This window comes from Centroberyx gerrardi, chromosome 23 (genome assembly GCF_048128805.1).
Source record: "Centroberyx gerrardi isolate f3 chromosome 23, fCenGer3.hap1.cur.20231027, whole genome shotgun sequence".
In the NCBI taxonomy this organism is placed as follows: Eukaryota; Metazoa; Chordata; class Actinopteri; order Beryciformes; family Berycidae; genus Centroberyx; species Centroberyx gerrardi.
The window spans coordinates 20,489,081-20,508,280 of NC_136019.1; the positions used below are offsets into that span (position 1 = coordinate 20,489,081).

Sequence of the window (19,200 nt, forward strand, 5' to 3'; positions counted from 1 at the left end):
ACATATGCCTGATGATGAAGCAAGCTATTTCTCAGAAAAACATCCTCAAACCTCCACTTTAGGCTAAATGGAGGGTGGAGTGGAAAGAGGGAGACAGCAGCAGGTGGCTTTGTCTGATTATAAGGGCAGCTATGAACATTTCCAAAAGGTCAGTGTCTTTCTCTTTGAGGGAGTCTTTCAGTTCAATTTCCTTGAGGGAAAGTCTTTGTTGACATACTAGTCTCTGTGTGTAATAAAGAGAGAGAGAGATTGAGGACACTGAACGTTTACATAGACCGCAATAATCCGAGTATTGGCCTTATTCTAAAAAAGACAGTATGGCTGTTTATATGGGTTGCTTATAGAACTATTCCATTCATTCCTGTTTACATGCTGAGCAAAGTCCGATGAATAGGACAATCACTGGAGCACACGGACAGTTTAAGCCTTTATTGAAGGTGCAAATAAACGACGCCCACAGCACATTTTCAGCCTCACCCCAAAAATGTTGGGACTTCTTTTTTCTGGTGTCAGTCTTTTTCCTCTGTAAACAAGTTTCCAACTGCTGGAAGACATAGCATGCGTCGTCAAGCAGTTGGATCGGCACTTGTGTCGCAAAACGCTGCGAATACTCCAATAGAGTCATCGTTGGATTAAGGTGTATGCATGTCTAAAATGCCCTTCAATAATATGACTAAAATGTTTCAATCTTTCAATATGTACTAGCTAAAAACGTAACCATTTGAAAGGAAAATATAAAGTAGTGTAGTACTCGGGCTAACGCGGCTAACACACTGTTCACCAGTGTGTGTGAGGAGGAATATCAATGTGGCATCGTGTTGGGGATGACAGATTCAGCTGTGAACTCTGGTGTCAGGAACAGGTCCCATTTGACACCCAATGACCCAGATGGAGATGGCACCTGACTGAGAAGACTAACTGACACTTTGGCTGGAAAGGTTTTGCTCACGTTTCTGCACGCCTGACTTTCAGGCTTTCAGCAGGAACAGAAGAAAGTGAGCAGTCTGGCCCAAAGCAGGATACACATATCGTGAGCTTGGAATTATAAGGTTCTATCTGACTTTTTTTTTTTTTTGGAGTTATCCACATAATCTTAATTTTTTTTATATTACTTAATGCTCGTGTTGTGTTATTTAAAAAAAAAATTTTTAAATAATCTTTTGGGGTTGTATATTTGAAAAGATAGAAAGTTCTCTCTCAAAAAGTACAGCTTGATTGATTGATTGTATTTCCCATCCAATCAGAACCTTCAATGTTTCAGTAAGGACCAATCAAAATCTACATTTCAGCCACATCCTGTCAGAAGCTAGCTAATGTAGCCTGAAATGGCACGCAAGCCAGAAAATAGGACAGTTTTTAGAGTTAACTTTTTCACCATAATAATAAAGGGTTGGGTAAGGGTAAGGTTGGATTTTAGGCTTAAAGGTCCCATATCTACACTTTCCAGTGTTTTATTTTATGGCTTGAGGTCCATTAAAAGCTGTTTGTGTGGTGTCATGTACCAAAAACAATCAATTTTACATTTTTTCTTTAAGGCTCATTAATATTAACGACCCCTCTGTTCTGATTGGCTAACCGTTTCAAGAGTGAAATGTGAGACACCGCGGCCCGGCAGCTACAGGTAGGGAAAACTATCCGGTAAATAAACAATGACAGCCGCTCAACCCCTTTGAAAAAAACACTTTGTTAGTCTATTATTTCTTACAAAAATGATAATGAGCGAACCTTTGTGACGCCACAAAGTTACGGAAGTCCAAACGGCTCGTTTAGAGGCTCGCTTTTCTAATATGGATAGTGTGGATTTAGTTGCGGACCGTGCGTTTTGATACTTTCACCATGTTTAGATAGACCATCCAACTCCTTTAGAATCACATAGACAAGGGGAATCCTGTTTTACATGATATGGGACATTTAATCAAGGCTACTTGTTGGTTCACCAACTAGCTTTCTGATGCACTAGCTAGCCCTAGGTACATAGCCTAACATTCCCCTTTGGACTGAAGCTTCCACTATGACCCTACAGGGTTTGATTGTACCGATTGGGACGTTTTTAAGGATGCCTGCAGTGACCTAGATGAATTGACTGAGACTGTTACTGCTTATATGACCTTCTGTGAAGAAAATGTTATCCCTCATAAATTGTGTACAGTGTTCCCTAACAACAAGCCTTGGATAACTAAATCTGTCAAATCTGTTTTGAATCAAAAAAAAGATCTCATTTTATAAGGGGGATGCCACCCAAAGAGCAGAGGCAGCTAAAAATGTGAAAAAGGAAATAAGGAAAGCTAAGCTGAAATATAGGGACAAAGTAGAGAAGGAACTTGGCAAGGGTAACTCCCGTTTTGCATGGGAGGGGATCAAGTCAATGGTTGGGATGGAGAGGAAAGGGAAGAAAGCTGTTTTATCTGACAAACCTGATGGAGTGGTGGCCGATGCACTGAATCATTTTTACTTACGTTTGGATGAGCGTGATTTTAAAAATGAACATCTAGCTTTTAGGGATGATACCAGAGCCCCTGAGAGCAGTATTATCATCAATGAGGAGAAAGTGCTGAAATCTCTCATGCACACTAAGGAGAGGAAAAGTCCCGGCCCCGATGGCATTGGGGGCAGGCTACTCAAAAACTGTGGCATTCTTTCTTTTATATTCCAGTGTTCACTTCTTCAGAGAGAGGTTCCAAAAATATGGAAAGACTCTATTGTAGTGCCAGTGGCCAAGGTTAGGACTCCCAAATCACTAAATGATTATCGTCCTGTGGCCCTTACTTCTCTGACTATGAAGGCTTTTGAGAGGATTGTTAGAAACGAGATCCTTACTATGACCAAAGATAAACTTGATCCCTTACAGTTTGCTTACAGAGCGGGGGAGGGGGGTAGAGGATGCCACCATCTCCCTCCTTAACTTCATTGTGAAACACCTAGAAGGGAGTAAAAACCATGCTAGGTTGCTTTTTATTGACTTTTCCTCTGCTTTTAATTGCATACAGCCCCACATTCTTGCATACAGACTTATGAGTAACTTTGCTATGGATTTTAATACTGTATGCTGGCTTATGAGCTTTTTAACTGACCGTTCCCAGAGGGTGAGAGTAAATGGGGCTCTCTCTAGTGTTCTTAAGTCTTCCAGTGGTTCACCACAAGGGTGCGTTCTCTCACCCCTATTGTTTGTTTTGTACACCAATGATTGTGTAAGCCAGCATGTGTCCAGACATATCATCAAATTTGCAGATGACTGTTATAGTGAGTCTTCTCAATGACGATGAGACTTGCCATGGTCCAATTGTTAACGAGTTCTTACAGTGGTGTGACAATTCCTTTCTTAAACTCAATGTATCGAAGACAAAAGAAATGGCTATTGACTTTCGCAGAAGGGCTTCTGCCCCCCCATCACCTACCCTCATAAATGGGGAACAGGTAGAGGTGGTTAGCCAGTATAAATATCTGGGGACAATTGTGGATGACAAACTAAGCTTTGAGCCTAATGTGAAGGCAATCTTAAAAAAAGGTCACCAGCGCTTATTGTTTTTAAGGAAGCTTAGCAGTTTTATGTAGACATATCACTTTTGAAAATGTTTACTCATCTTGTATTGAGTCAGTCCTTACCTTTGCTTTTATTTGCTGGTTCGGGAATCTAAACCTGACGAATAAGAATATGTTAAAGAAAATTGTGAGGATGAGCTCTAAAATCACTGGCTGTGATCTGAATGACCTATGTCTTGTTTATCCGAAGAGGGTCATCAGGAAAGCTCAGGATATTCTTCAGGACCCTCTACACCCTCTTTATTCTGAGTTTTCCCTCCTTCCCTCTGGGTGTAGGTATAGGATGCCTAGTTGTAGCAGGAATAGATATGGTCGCTCTTTTGTCCCAGAGGCTATCCGAAGTTTGAACTTGTAGTACTGAAACTGTATGTCCTTTAAGCTGGATGTGTTTCAGTTCCAAATCTTAATGTCTTTTATGTTCCTTTAGCCGTATGTGTTTTATGACTCAATTTTAATGTTCTGTATGTTTTTTTTAACATACAGAATCCGTGCCTTTATTATCCCCAGCGGGGATGATAAAGATTTCTCTACTCAGATGGACTAGAATAATCATTATTGCTACCCTCTTATCTAGGTCTACTTATGAATCTATAGTATGTGGATGTAATATCAACTAACTCCTGTCCAGTGGTTACCATCCCAGTTTATGTACTAAAACTCTTGTTTGACAAACTGAGTTAGCCCATTGGATGTTGACTAAATATTCCTAGCAGAATAAAGTGTGTAGTTCCAAAGATGGATGTAACCAAAATGTGTAGTTTATATATTGAATTAGTATTTTTAACAGGTTGAGAGCAGCAGAAACTCAGAGCAGCAGAGAGGAATGAGACAGATGAACTGAGGAGAACAGCTACAGAAAAGGAATTTAAAAAAAAGGGAGAAATAGAGACAAGAGGGAGATGAAAGGAGGGTGTCCAATCATCCTCATGAAATTCTGGAATATGCAAACAACAGCCGACAAGGAGTACTCCAAAAATCTGTGCAGAAAATTTGATGAACAAGTAACAGCAGCCAAACATACTATGACGTGCTGGTCAATATAATAGACCTACTGAATTGATACAGATGTTGTGAAATGTTTTAAAAGAAAAAGAAAGAAAAAAGAAAGTGTGTTATTTGAGTTTTTAAAGTGAAATATGTTTATGAAGTGAAATTTCTTGGAAACTGGCATTATTATGATTACTGGGGCTCGTGATGTAACTTAAAGTTTTGGGTTTTAAGTAGTATAAATTTAATTCAAATATAAAATACAACACTGATTTCATTTGCTGCAATAGTCTTATTATGCTCCAAAGCTGACTTGATAATTGTGCTGATGGAATTTTAAGTCTTCTAAATCATATTCATCCAGTTTCCCATTGAAACTTAACTCATTGTAAACAATCAGATAGAACCTTATAGAACCAAACGTAGATTGACTTTACAGAATTGTAAGGGTCTATCTCTGTTTGGGCCCTCTTAAAAAAAAAATCAAATTTCTAATTGTCCTAGGATTTTGATATTTTGCTTCAAAGTACCATGGGGCTGCAGTCCTTGTTGTGCTATAAATATAAATTTAATGACATTACATAACAGTTTTGCCAGCAGGGATGTTAAAACTTTGATGCTCAATATTTCAGAGCTGTACTCTGCGCGGATAGAACCTGATAAAGCTCACAATTTTGTTATGCCTATGATCTTGGACTGTTCGGTCAAGATTTGTAAACAGAAGCAAGTCTCTATCTTTGGTAGGCGAGAGTATATGTGACCAAGCAAAACCTTTTGAAGCTGTTCCACTAATAATAAATGAAATTGACTTTGTAACAGAAATTTTTCGGGGTTATAGGTACATTTTCTGCTTCATACACCTCTTTGAGATAAAGCTTGAGAAAAATTCGGGAGAGTCAATTATATCAGCCTCATATGAAATACATAATCAATGAAGCAGCTCCAGAGGGTGTCTCTTGATAATATCCAAGAAATGGGCAGTTTGATTCAAGGCTCAACAGATTGCAGCATTAGTTGACATCCAAGTTTTTTCAGTCACATATGAATTCTGTGTTGATTCACAGCTAAACTTGTGCACAGAACTAATGACTACAGATGGTCTGGAGCAGGTTCAGCACTCGCTGATTTGTCCTGTGCTAGATATAAGATGTATTTAGTAGGGTTTGACCAATATAGGTTTTTGAAGGCTGATGCCAATACTATCAACATATACTGAATATGTGCAATATTCACTATATTTTCGATCTGACCATTTTTATGTCCAAAAATTTGTTTTCAGTGTTCCCCCCAGAATTTTATTCTTGTCAGGAAAAGCCTCTGAAACAGCATTTAAACCATCATTGGATGCTAAAATTCTTTTTGGGTTAGCAGCTCTTTAAAATAATTCAAATCTTTCTGTCAACACAACTGCCAATGATTTACCTCAGCTGCTCGATGCATGGGAAAAACCCCACAATAAACCGATATTGTTGATGAAAAGAATGCCTTTGACGTCCAAAAGCGTAGTGTGGCATGAGATGTTACCACTTTACTCTTGCTCTCTGAGGCTCTTCCAAGAGGCTCTTGAGCTTAGAAAAACAGTCCAATGCGTTTCAGTCACCTGGAGTGTACACATAGTCATAAGAGCAGGTTGGACGTAGAATGCGCTCTAAGCCCGACCTGTTGCACATTATACCTGTTGCACCACCTGGGCGTAGCACTACGTCTGGGTGTAAATCTTACGCCTACCTTGGGGTAGGTGTTATCCCCAGCACTGCAACTATTGATAACACTTAAGTTTTATGAAAGTGGATCTTTTCAAAACACCTTTGCTGCTATGATTAATGTCAGTAAATTGCGTATGAGTATCTCTGGCACTGCATTCACGTTTGCCACACCCCGTCTGCCCACCCAGCAAGAGGCAGCGCGGACGAAGGAGGCCCTCAGGAGAGCACCTGGGATACCTGGCATCTTTGGATGCATCAATGGCACACGTGCAAATTCAAGTGGCATCAACACATGAATATCTGCTTGGAAACAGAAAGGGGGTTTCACTCCTTGAACATCCAAGTCGTCTGTGACTCTGATATGAAGTTCAGGATCTCCACCTGAAGTTTGGGCTTCTCCAGCTCCAGCTTCTCCCTCTCCACCCGCAATTTCTTCTGTTCCCATTTCCATTCCTACGATTTCCTTCTCCACCAATATGCTTTGAAGGTCACAACTGCTCTCTAATTGTTGCAATTAACTAAATAAATTGTTGAAGCAGGCTAGAGCCTGAATGTTTGCCCCGCCATCAATTCAAAATGCCATGCAATCTGCAAAAAGAAAACAAGCTCTGTACATGTGAATAACAGTTGATTTAGATATTTGCAAGGAATTATTCTTGATGGTGTAGTTGGCCCTGCGTTCTAGCAGCTGGATCTCCAGCTGAACTTTGCGCTTCTCCAGCCCCAACTTCTCCTTCTCCACCTGCAATGTTTCTGTCTCCATCTCCACTCTCAGAATTGACTTGGACTTGGATTTTAAGACTTGACTTGATGCATGAAGAGAATACTTGAGACAAGACTTGACTTGATCTTATTAGATCTGATTAATATCTTATTATATTAAATCGATACTGGACTCGATTGATTTGTTCTGACTTGACTTGGTGTTCTACATTTAGACTTGGGACTTGTCTGGAGACTTCCTCAAGACTTGAGACTGACTTGGGACTTGAGCAAAGTTGACTCGGCCACACCTCTGCTCAGCACTGATTAAATATATGCGCCAACTCAAGCAATGTAAACTGGGGTTCCCACTGGTCATGGAATTTCTGGAATATGAAATTTTGAAAAGTGTAACTACTCTAGACAGGGAAAGTTACAGAATTTGATAAATTCTCTGGGGATGTCAGGGAATATCAAGGAATTGTAATTGCAAAATTATGTGATTTTAATTGCGCTGGGTAGCATTGAGAAGAGTTCGCCTTTTCATAATTTTCCTCTGGACTGGGAGAGAGTGAGAAAGCCTGTGTGTGTGTGTGTGTGTGTGTGTGTGTGTGTGTGTGTGTGTGTGTGTGTGCACATGTTTGCTTGTGCAGAATGACTGAAAGACCATTTCACAAGCTGTTGTCCAATTAAGAAACAACTTTGGATGTCGTGTGTGTGTGTGTGTGTGTGTGTGTGTGTGTGTGTGTGTGCGTGTCTTCATGTGCCACACATGCCATTGTGCAGTACAACTGAAAGTTCATTTCACAAGTTATCCAATTAAGAAACATCACCTCTGCTAGTGGTTTGTCATGCTTTTACCCTGGTGTGTGTGTTTTTTTAATGATTTTTCAGCAAATATACGGACAATGCCCTGCTGGTGAGACAGGTCAGTAATGGACTGTTCTCATTAACTGTACTACTGAGCCTACTCTTGGCTAAGACTAAGTAGTGGGGGATTTAACATTTGCTTTCAGTCCCGATGCGCCATCGCCTCTCTCACCTCTTTCACCTCAACTGACACCTCTGTTCAGCCACAAAAACACTTGAACACAAACACGCACTCAGTTTCTATCTATTTAGAGTCTTGTTGCTAAGGAAACTCCAGTCAGGCGGTCTGGGTATCAAATTTAACATCTAAAATGCTTCCCGTTCAGCGCTATAGCACCATGTTACACCTTGCCATGTTAAAGGTGCTTAACATCAATGAATCACTGCCACGTTCATTTGAGGCATTCGTTTAATTACCATAAATAAACAAGACCATCATTATAGTGTGTGCCATCGGGTGTTCAGAACAGCTTTCATGAGCTGCGTATAGGTTGAATCACTATTGTGTTCTATCAATCAGTGATAGAGCAGCAAAACAGGAAGTGCAGGAAGGCGAAGCGACGCTGTGTGTTCTCCCCCCCACCATCGAACGGTCCCTCTAATGATGAGCTTCTCAGCATGCATAAAGCGGCGGCATTACCTCACCCACTGGATGCAGACCTTTCTCCGGAAGATGAGGACAGCGCCGCCCTCACATCCGTTTATTTTGCTCATACATATTCTATTTCTCATATTCCATTTCACAGTGCCTTTAAGGTCAAGGACCAGACTTTCTTTGAAGTTGATTTTTAGTCCTAACAAGTGGCGAGGCACGGCGGGGGGGCGAACTGTTGAAGTCTTGAGGTCCTTTGATTCGAGCCCATTTAGTTAGACAGGAGGGTCGTATTCTCCAGCAGGGCCGGCTCTAAATTGCTGGAGGCCCGAGGGCAAAATTTTCTGTGGAGGCCCCCCTTTTAAGACCAATCCTACCCACCATCAAGCAATAAAGACTGAATAAAAATTTAGGGGCGAATTTACAAAAGGATTGCACGGCTTTTGCTGACGCTAAACCTGTGCAAATAAGACAAAAAGAAACCGTGTAATTCACAAAGCACTCGCAAAGGGTGAAATGCACCGCTAACTGTGCTGCCATGCAAATAGCGTCTCGGTGCTCCTGTGCTATTTGCACGTATTTAAATTAGGTAATATGCATACATTTGGCGCAAAATTGCCCCTTTCTATGCAAATGAGCCTCATTGCAAAAACAGTCCAATTCACAAAGATCGGCGCTAATTGCCACACGCAGTTAGAGTGAAATTATTAGCGTCTTCAGAGAGTTGGTGGTAACTGAAGCGCATTTATAAGGGGTGTCACGCCCAGACTTTCCAGTGATCACGGCAGCAGTGATTGTAGCCGGGCGAAGGCATCGTAATGCCAGGCGTGCTCGTGAGCGGATATTTCCAAGGAGAATATCACTTGTTGATTTAACTGAGAATTGAATTGAATTGACCTTGCAAATGTCTCTGCAACAATTCCACCTTTGTATGACCTAAAAAATAAAATTGTCTGTAAATACAGCCTGTAAATAATATTTTGACATTATCATTATTATTACTATAGAACTTTAACACAGATTGCTTCACAAACAAAAGCAAATAAATCAGTACAACCAAACAATCAATACAACTCAATTTCTCACTCTGAAAATATTTTCACTTATCTCACTAGTCAGCACAGTGGGCTTTATTTTGGCCTAAAGATCCAGCACCATGGACAGCCCCGCTCAAACTCATTTACAGTATTACCTCCGCCAAGGAGGTTATGTTTTCGGTGCCGTTTGTTTGTGTGTTTGTTTGTGTGTCTGTCAGCAGGATTACGGAAAAACTAATGGCCTGATTTTCATGAAACTTCGTGGAAGGGTGTAGCATGGGCCAAGGAAGAACCCATTAAATTTTGGAGCGGATCCGTATATTGGTTGCGCTTGCATATTTGCATATCATAGAAGACTGGATTGGCCTTGGCGGAGGTCTGCGCTCTCCGAGTGCCCTTCTAGTTTATTTTGGGATGCAGTGAGATGTAATGACAAACAAAGGATGCAGTGACAGGATGCAATTGTGTCATGAAAAATAAATGAATAAAGCTCTCCTACATTCTCCTTTGTTCTCCGCTTCAAATCATGCCATCTTCTTTTGCAGTCTGAAGGTGTGCGTTTGGAAACACCAACAGCACTGACAGACCGGGATATTAAATCCCAAATATGGTTTCTCGCAGTCCCGGTTAAATTTCTTGCCTGAAGTTTTGAGGAATGCCTCTGCACCTCGTCCGTCAGGACTTGCAGTTCGCGGTCTAAACATTTCATTTTTCTCTTTCGCTCTGCCATTGTCCTGCCTACTGTGTTCTTGGCGCAAAGGCAACATTTATACTTTGCCACATTGATAATTGCAATCAGATGCAAAACAGGGGCAAATTGCACTCAGTTGCAACAGGTTATGGGCGTGTTTGCGCTGGCATATCATTAGCACAATATCTTTTGTGAATCGGTCCTTGGGACGGAGCCAATAGCGGTTGCAAATGATACGCAATTCTTGGTGCTATTAGCGGCCGCAATCCATTCTTTGTGAATTCGCCCCTTAGTGTTTAAAGCATCGTATGTTTGTTACCTTTTATATAAGATACAGCACATGAATATCAAAATAAAATGTAACGAATACAAAAGTGAATAGGGCTCTCTCCACTTGAGTTTAAAATAAAGACTTTCAAGGGGGCCTCAGCCAATAAGATCCATCTTTTGCTGGGGGTGGGCCTTCCAGGAATCAGTGCTTTTGATTGGTTTCATGATCACTGGCATGTAATGTATCTAATAAGAACGGTAAGATATATATTTTTAGTACAAAAAAGTAAAAAAAATATGTTAAAGGATGCTTGAGGCCCTAGGCATTTGCCTATTCAGCCTATAGGGGGAACCGCCTATGTCACCCAAGATATTTGGACATTGTTTTAAGCCCACAAGCTCAAGACAATGACAGCTCCACGTCCGTTTGGCAATGTGGAAATGGACAATTTGGCAAATGGTCGGTAAGTGCAAAACCAGAGGTCCTTTGGAGTAAAGTGAGATGACTCAGTAGTTTCCAGTAGCTTATCATACTTTCCTTTCTGAATATTACTCATCGAGTCCCCTCTCCACAGCAGTTCAGATGTACTATTGTGATGACGGTGATCCTGGGAAAATATGCAACTCCCACTCCGGGCGACAGATTAGTCATCATATAAGGCTTCCAAAACAGCTGGCTGCCGTGCGCAGATAGGATTATCTGAAAATATCTGCAAAGAGTGAAGTGAAAAAAAGAAAAGATGGACAAGATGTATTCTCTGGTGTATTATTAATTCGCTATCATCACTTTTTGATTCTATCCTAGCCATGGAGCAAGCTGAAAAGAAACTTGATTGAACTATTAAATGGAAAAATCTCTACAAAATAAAGAAATGTAATAGACTTCTCTTGAGTGAAGGTCTTCTGACTGACCACATAGAATCATACATTACTTGAACTCCAGTTTATAACATTCATACTGTAATACTTGTATTTGAGCTTCATAACAGCTATGTGGCACATTCATAAGTGCTGATTTAATCCATCTGTCAGCCTTCATTTGATGCTCATAATGTGTCACGTATGTTATTTGTGATATAGCACTTGAACATCGTGCCAATTTATTGACAGGGGACAGTAGTCACAGTAGAAAACATTAGAACACCTTTCCACATAAAACTGATTCAGGCACTCTTATTACTCCCCCCCCCCCCCCCCCCCCCTTCTCACAGCATTATCCCTGGTAATCAGTCTTTAAATGACATTTAAAACCAAAAGCTTATCTGCCTGGGAACTGGATTAATATCCAGTGAGTATTGGTTTTCATATGATTTGGGACTGTAATAAATTAAAAGATGGAAGTTATGAGCTTCCTTTCTCTTTTAGGCTAGACACCACGAGGGAGTCTGGTGGGTAATTTAAACTCGTCGGCTTGGCACCGAGCAGCAATTAGGATCGTCAAAGGTGGAACCGGTATACTTGAAATACAGTTATTTAGTTGCACCAAACCTATTGTGAATGATAATTCACTTACACTTCTGATGCTGCTGCAGACTACCACATGCCATTGTAATTCTGTTATCTTTATTAATTATTTAAAGTCACAAGGAAATGGTATTTAAATGATGTCTTGCTTCCGTAATTCAATGCATTTCCAGTTGAAACAGGATGTTGGGGTGGGAAATAACAGAAAGAGAAAGGCAGTGAAGCCCATTGCATACTGGATGTAGTTGGAGAAGCAATCCACTGTGAAATACTTTGGACTCTTCAAAATGAATAAACTCCAGCCAAAGGAAAAGGAAACTTGGGCCACTTGTGTCATTTGAAAGTTTTTAATCTGCAGGATTTATATGACAGGATGGGCGTTAGCATTAGCTAACAAAGTTTCACTAACGAAATTAAAGTCATTTTTCATGTCTTATGTCATGGTCGGGTCGTGGCAAATGTAAAACTTGTTGGTCGTGTCTGTTTGTGTGAGTGGGAGTAAGTGGCTGAGTTTGTCCTTCGTGTGTATGGGTGCGTCTCCTGTCTCTTTGGTGCTGTGCGTCAGACCCGGACTTTTCGCCCAAGCGTTCTTATTGTGTTTATTCTGTGTATTTTTGTTTATGTTCTATTTTCTTATCAACATTTAATCTTTGTTTGCTCTTGGCACGAATTGTACAGCTTACCTTCCCCTTTGTGTAGCACTCCCAAGGTTTCTTCTATTTCTTCTTTTCTTTTTCCTACTTGAGGTTTTTGTGGGAGTTTTTTTGTTTGTTCTCATTGAGGGTCTAAGGTTGGCCGTCGTCGTTTTCATCTATTTATTTAACTCTGAAGAACTGGTCCCCACTGACTTCAGTTGTTTTGGAGAAGGCTGCTATGGAGTTGTGCTGGCAACCTCCCTGTGTGTTATATGGACAAACTTCACCTGTGTTTCAACTGGCATGAGGGTGAGTAGATGATGACAGAATTTTCATTTTTGGGTGAACTATTCCTTTAAGGACTAAGGATTTGCCAGGTAGCGGTAGCTTTGTAATTGCTCTGGGTGGTCTAAAAAACCATTTAGTCACTTCAATATCCCCTTATGTCTGTTTGACTTTTTTTACTTTAATAAAAAGCCATTCCCCCATTAAGTTCCTTCGTGAAAAGAAATTAAAGTTGGCTAATGCATTTGTGTGATTCATAGAGCACAGCATAATAAGGGGTGATGATGGTGGCCTGTAGATTAGATTCAACAGGTGTATGTGTATGTGTGTGTGTGAGAGAGAGAGAGAGAGAGAGAGAGAGTAAGAGAGATATTAACAGTTGTATGCTTATATGTGTGATGTTCTTTGTAGAGGCAGAATGTAGGAGAAAATGGAGGAAGAGAGATAGGTATCAAAGAAAGAAGCAGAACGTTCGTTAGCCCCTTTTGTTAGGTCCCGTCCCACTTCCTCCAATATGACAAGAAGAAGGTGGTGCACAGGTAGGGGGAGAGGCACGTGGTGAGGGAGAAGGATCAATAGATGAGACACGAAGCAGAGATGAAGGAGAAGACAGCGATGAAGAGTTGGGGACAGTAGAGGAGGGGGAAGAACAGGAGCCAGTCAAACACCCAAGGAGGATGAGGATGTCCTCTTTGCGAAGACAACTGTCCCCACCGTAAAGATAACTCTCCCCATCCTAAAGACAACTGTCCCCACTCCCACTTCATAAAAAGGCATAAAAAACATGTGCATGTTTGATTTACACCTCGCATTAAATGCACGCATCGCTTCCTCTCGTAATATTTACATCCTTTAAAACTGTCAGTAAATACCTTGTCTCGCTTGTTCCCCATCCATGAGAGTCCTGACAATCCATTTTTGGTAGTATGTTACAGTCTGAGCTGCCTGCTGCTGGTTGGATCCGTGCACAAAACGTTATTACCATGAACATAGCTACTGTATGTGGATTGAAGACACATTGCATTTACACTACTTCGGTAATTTGGTCAAATGCGTCTCTGACCGGGAAACGGGGAGGGGATTAAATTACATCACTAATCAATAATCTGACAAACGATGACTCGTGACGAAAAGCAGCAAAAAATTTTTTTTTCTGATTTCTGGGATGAACCGGTGGGCCTAGGAGTGATGAAAAAACAACCAATTGGGAAAGAGGGAGGGGCTTAAATGACATCACTAATCGATAGGAGACTCTCTCCTGAGTCCGATGAGGTATCAATCACGTCAATGCAACAGTCAATCAGGAAAGAGGGGCTTAAATGACATCACCAATCGAAAGGACACTCAAGTCCAATGAGCCATCGCAAATCTCAATGCTGACGTCAATTTCTAGTGTCAAAACATGATGAAAAGACAATCCAAATGGCCTGATGGTCAGAACACTGTGGAGAAGCCTAGACTAACATTACAGGCATGATTCTCCTTCCATCACTTTTAGACTACAAATTATAAATGAATCCAAAAAAATATGCATCATAACATGGACATGCCTATTTGGATAATATTGCCTTCTGGAAAAATTGCATTAGCTTACTTTTTAGCCCTGCAGCTCCAGAAACCTCACTAAAAATGGCCATTCTGGTCCTTTGTGAGAAAAAACTCAAAAGAATTCTGAGATTAAAGTCAGGAATTTACAAGAAAAAAACTTTTTTTCTCGCTCAACCCCTTTTTTCAAAGGGGTTGAGCGGTTGTCTTTGTTTATTACCGGAGAGTTTTCCCTACCTGTAGCTGTCTGTGGTGTGTTAGCCAATCAGAACTGAGGGACATTAATATTAATGAGCCTTAAAGACACAGCGACATAAACAGCCTGTTCTTGATAAGGCTCAGAGAGATGCTGGAAAATGAACGTGTAAAAATGGATTGAGAGTGTTTTTGGTAAATGACACCATACACACAGCTTTGAATGGACCTCAAGATATAAAATAAAACACTGGAAAGTGGAGAATATGGGACCTTTAAATTGTCGCTGTATGTAGGCTGGAACACCTGCAGTCAGAAAGTGTACAGATCTGTAGCGTGCAGAGAAAATTTTAACCTAATATTTGGCAGGACTGGGAGACTGCTGTTCCCATCAACCACCCTAGGGAAGTAATAATGTAATAACCTCAGCTGATTGCTATCACACACTGGCTAGATAGAGATACAGTAGAGGGGGAGAGGGTGATAGGAGCGATTGGATCTGGACATTCTGTACATATCTCTACGAACCAGTAGTCCCTTAAAACAACCTTACATTTACATTAATTCACCCCTTAAAATTAATTAAGGGAGTTATTAATGGAGGAGACGCCATCAAAACCTCCTTAAACACCCCCTTAACTTTTGACTCCTTACTTTCTAATTTAATGTAATACTCAGGGAGACAGGAACTTTCCATTAATAACTCATTAATAACCATGTAAACCATGCATAAAAGCCATGAAAAATCCCTTAATTGCTAGTGTCTCCACAAATCAATCCATGAATAAATCCCTTAAAAACCCATGATACTAACCTCACTTTTTATTATTATTTGTTATCTTTTATGGATAATTAATGTTTATGTAATGGAGAAATTAAGGACATTTCCGGGGGTTTGGTTTCATAGTCTATGTTTTGTCTGTTTTGCCTGTATATGGCCTTCTCTATGTCTGTTAATGAGAATAGGACACATATTTGGCACTACATACATTCTGAAAATCACATTTGTATCCATATTCTAATTCCCTTCTGATTTGTTATATATTGCATATATCGTGATATTTTTCACTTATGTCACACAGCATATATTTCATATTTCTGCCATACTTTTTCCATTTCCATTTCAATTTTCAGTGTCAGTATGTTGTTATTGTGCACACCCTCATGCATTTATTCGTACTGTTCATTCATACATTTCTACTTACTCCTTCTCTTGTATTGAAATCGTCTTTTGCCTTGCGTCTAAATCCCCACACCACCCACCCCACTCGCTGCTATATTCTTATTTATATTCTCGTTTTCTTTGCTGTATCCTGTCATTACTATTTTGCTGCCGCCACGACCCAGTTTCCCCCACGGGGGATCATCAAAGTTTCATCATTTTTTTCTTACCTTAGGATGTGTTTTTGAGGGAAATGAGCAGCTTATATCGCCCTCAGAGAGAATAGAGTGGGAGGAATATAGGGGAGGTAGGGAAGAGACTCGAAACAGGGGGAGCGATACGAGGTAAAGAGTGAGAGGCAGTGTGCGCGTGTGTGCGTCTCCCTTTGTGTGTGTGTTTGTGTGTGTGTGTGAGAACATGTCAGTGTGTGTGTGTGCGAACCAAGTGACTGACAGCGCCGTGAGAGAGACGGAGAGAGAGCGAAAAGGAGGGTTGAGAGAGTGCGGAGAGGCAGAGGAGAGTATAACGGCATTAAGGAGCTCAATGTGCTGGGGATCAGTGGCTGCTGAGAGGCAGCATGTGATGGACAGAAGGGGAATACAGCTCTCAGACCCAATTTAAAGGAGTGATGGAGAAGGGGAAGACGAGTTGTTTTGCCTTTTTTGCTTTTTTAGGGGACATGCCTATTTCTCCAGCAATAGATAGGTAAGTTATCAGCATGAGAATGCAAAAAAAAAAAAAAAAAAACTGTGTTTACTAACTGGTTCTGGTGATTTTTCTGTACATGGCTATCAGCATTTTGTTATTTTTCTATGATACTATTTTCTATATTATTTTGCTAATGATTGTATTTGAATGGGATGCAGTGCTGCCATGCATAAAAGCATTTGTTGGGGTGACATGCATTGCAAAAGCCTGCCCAAAACTGATAATGATATTCAAACAAATTATGAATGGCTTTATTAAATGCTGCTGTTTGTCTTGCCTTTATTTTCTTGTCAGGCAATAATGAGGCTATTCCATCAGGCCTGCTCTGATTTACAGTCACTCATAACAGTCAACTGTAATGTTGTCGTTGCTGTCAAAATGCCATTGTAATTTGGTTTGCGCAGTTATAATGTGTACACTCATTAGTGGCAACTGTTCTGAAACAGTGAAGCAAGTATTTTCTGCACAGCTGCCATGACATGATGGGAAATGGAAAGTACAATCTCATTGATAAAGAATGAATTCATAAAGTCTGGTTCTCCCTAACAAGGCTAATTCACACTGTAAGATTTTCCAAGCAATTCCTTTTGGGGGGCGGAGCAGCGATTCAACATTGCAGCGAGAATATGTGAAAAGTGGCGACTTGCGCGACAGCTGTGCATTCTCTGCGACGCTGCTGTGTTATTTTCTGAATCCCATATGTTCTGCACTGCGGGCAGGGTGAGAAATCAAGTGGGTTATTTAACCTGATCGTCTTTCAAAGGCCTTCTGCACATTAATCAACAACCTCCTGGGACTGTTGTTCCTGGGAGAAAAGAGAGAGAGAGAGAAGGAAGGAGCAAATGAGAGTCTCAGTCATCCCTCAACGCGTCGGCCCCATAGAGAATACATTGGCTCAATAAGTTTTTGACGGGTACAAAATCTTTGTCTGGCCACCCTCAAAGCAAAACACCGTTCACTGTTAACCATTAACGATCATACATTAGTATTGGCTCAGTGTTAATGGTTCACAACTGGACTCAAAGACCCCATGCATGTAAATTAGCCTATATTGATATATTGATCATTATATTGACTGGCATGCACTGGCAAGCACTGTATATACTGAACGTGTTCCGGTAGGAGCTTACTTATTATGCAAATCCCCGCGATCATATGCAGCAACACACACTGATCATATTACACTTAAATCTTCCACCTGACTTTGCCGTTGCTGAATCCAGCTGCAACAGTACGTACATGCACGCAATTACAATGAATGCAGTAATAAGCTTGATGATGAACATAGGGTTGAGGGTTTGTGAGCGTTCTGAGCTTAGGGTTTGTCAACAATCGGCTTACCGGCAACAATTTCACAGACGTGCGCGCATGATATTCAAATATTTTTTAACCTGTATTTATCCGGGGAAAGTCAACTGAGCGCCATGCGCTTTTTCCAGCACCATCCTGCTTCATATTCATACAGTTCCACACATTTACACCGGGAGCTGCCCAGTACAACCACAGTCTTCTACTGTTGGCCACTGAGTAGCTCTAGTTGGGGGTTCAGTGCCTTGCTCAAGGGCACTTCAACAGTATTTATTGAGAGAGGGGAGAGTGTTACTCATTCCACACCACATTTCCAAAGCCAGTCTGGGGACTTGAACCAACGACCTTTCAGTCCATGCCTGCTTCTTTAATTTCTGGGCTACTTTTGCCTCCAAAATCGAAGACTTTTCATGAAGAGTGCTGATTGGTATGGTGATGGTACCTGTGTATGGAGGGCAGAGTCTTTGACGGCCACATAAAGGTTTATGACAGGGTAAGGGCACAGTGCAGCTAAAGCTGTCGGATTTGGTTGGCTGGTCACGGACCCTCAGCATCTTCCCATCGCTTACTTCTTTCCTGTACGCTCTAGAAATTGTCATCTTTCTCAGGTGCATAATAATTCTGAGGGAGCCGTTTCTGAAATGCATATGAGGCTTCTGGAGGGGAGGCTTGCATGGTATACAGTGTTTAGCTTGGTGTCTCCTATAGCATGTCAAACAATTACAGGCCTAATTTAAAGGGGATGTAGGGGGGAGTGTGGAGGTGTCAATTATGTAAAAATAAAATGAATCATACCTACTTTTTTCTCTGTTGAATGGACTCAAGAGGACTCACCGGGGCTGAGCTGAGTCATTTAATTAAATTCAATATAGCTAAGCCTACCTAATTAAAAAGGCACACTTATGGGGAACGTTTTTGTCTGGGACCATCCAATGCATTCTGATGCCAAAGCAAGTCACATTACCATATCAATCGACACTGTGCAGCTACTGATGGATGTGTAGGAACAGCTGGATGATGTAATAACTTGTCAAAATGTCATAAAATGTCCTTCTACATAGATCAAAAATGTAATAAAGCCTGTTAATGTAATAAATTCCCAGATAATGTAGAAACATGATTACATTAACTGATTATTACTTCATAAAGAGTGTAACCAGATAATGTGCTATTCTTAATCTTACAAGTTATTACATTACTAAATGTTATTATTTTATTATCAGTTGACAATGTGCTGCATCCCTTATGAAGCCATAATTGCTGGGGCCAGTTGCATAAAGCTAGTTTAAGACTAGCCTTAGACTGGTCTTAGATTCTCAGGTTGGACTAGGCTAATTAAGACTGTCTGTTACTTAAATATTACGACTGATTTATTTTGAGGTAGGAAAGTTAGCCACTGGCTAATCTTGAGTTAAGAATTGTGTTGTTATGGCAACGAGTCGGCCTAAGTCAGAGTTAGAAGTTTAAATACTGAAGTTATTTCATAAAAGATGGTAAATCTTT

At 40.7% G+C, this 19,200-nt stretch overlaps 1 protein-coding gene across 1 annotated transcript in view; it reads right to left on the reverse strand.

The window, feature by feature from the left end:
• Positions 1 to 7,896: 7,896 nt before the first annotated feature.
• Positions 7,897 to 19,200, reverse strand: part of rab1ba (zRAB1B, member RAS oncogene family a) — a 192,904-nt gene continuing 181,600 nt past the window's right edge. The window contains exon 7 of the mRNA XM_071926123.2: positions 7,897 to 7,907. The gene's annotated coding sequence lies outside the window, so the exon portion shown is untranslated. The remainder of the gene's footprint in view (positions 7,908 to 19,200) is intronic.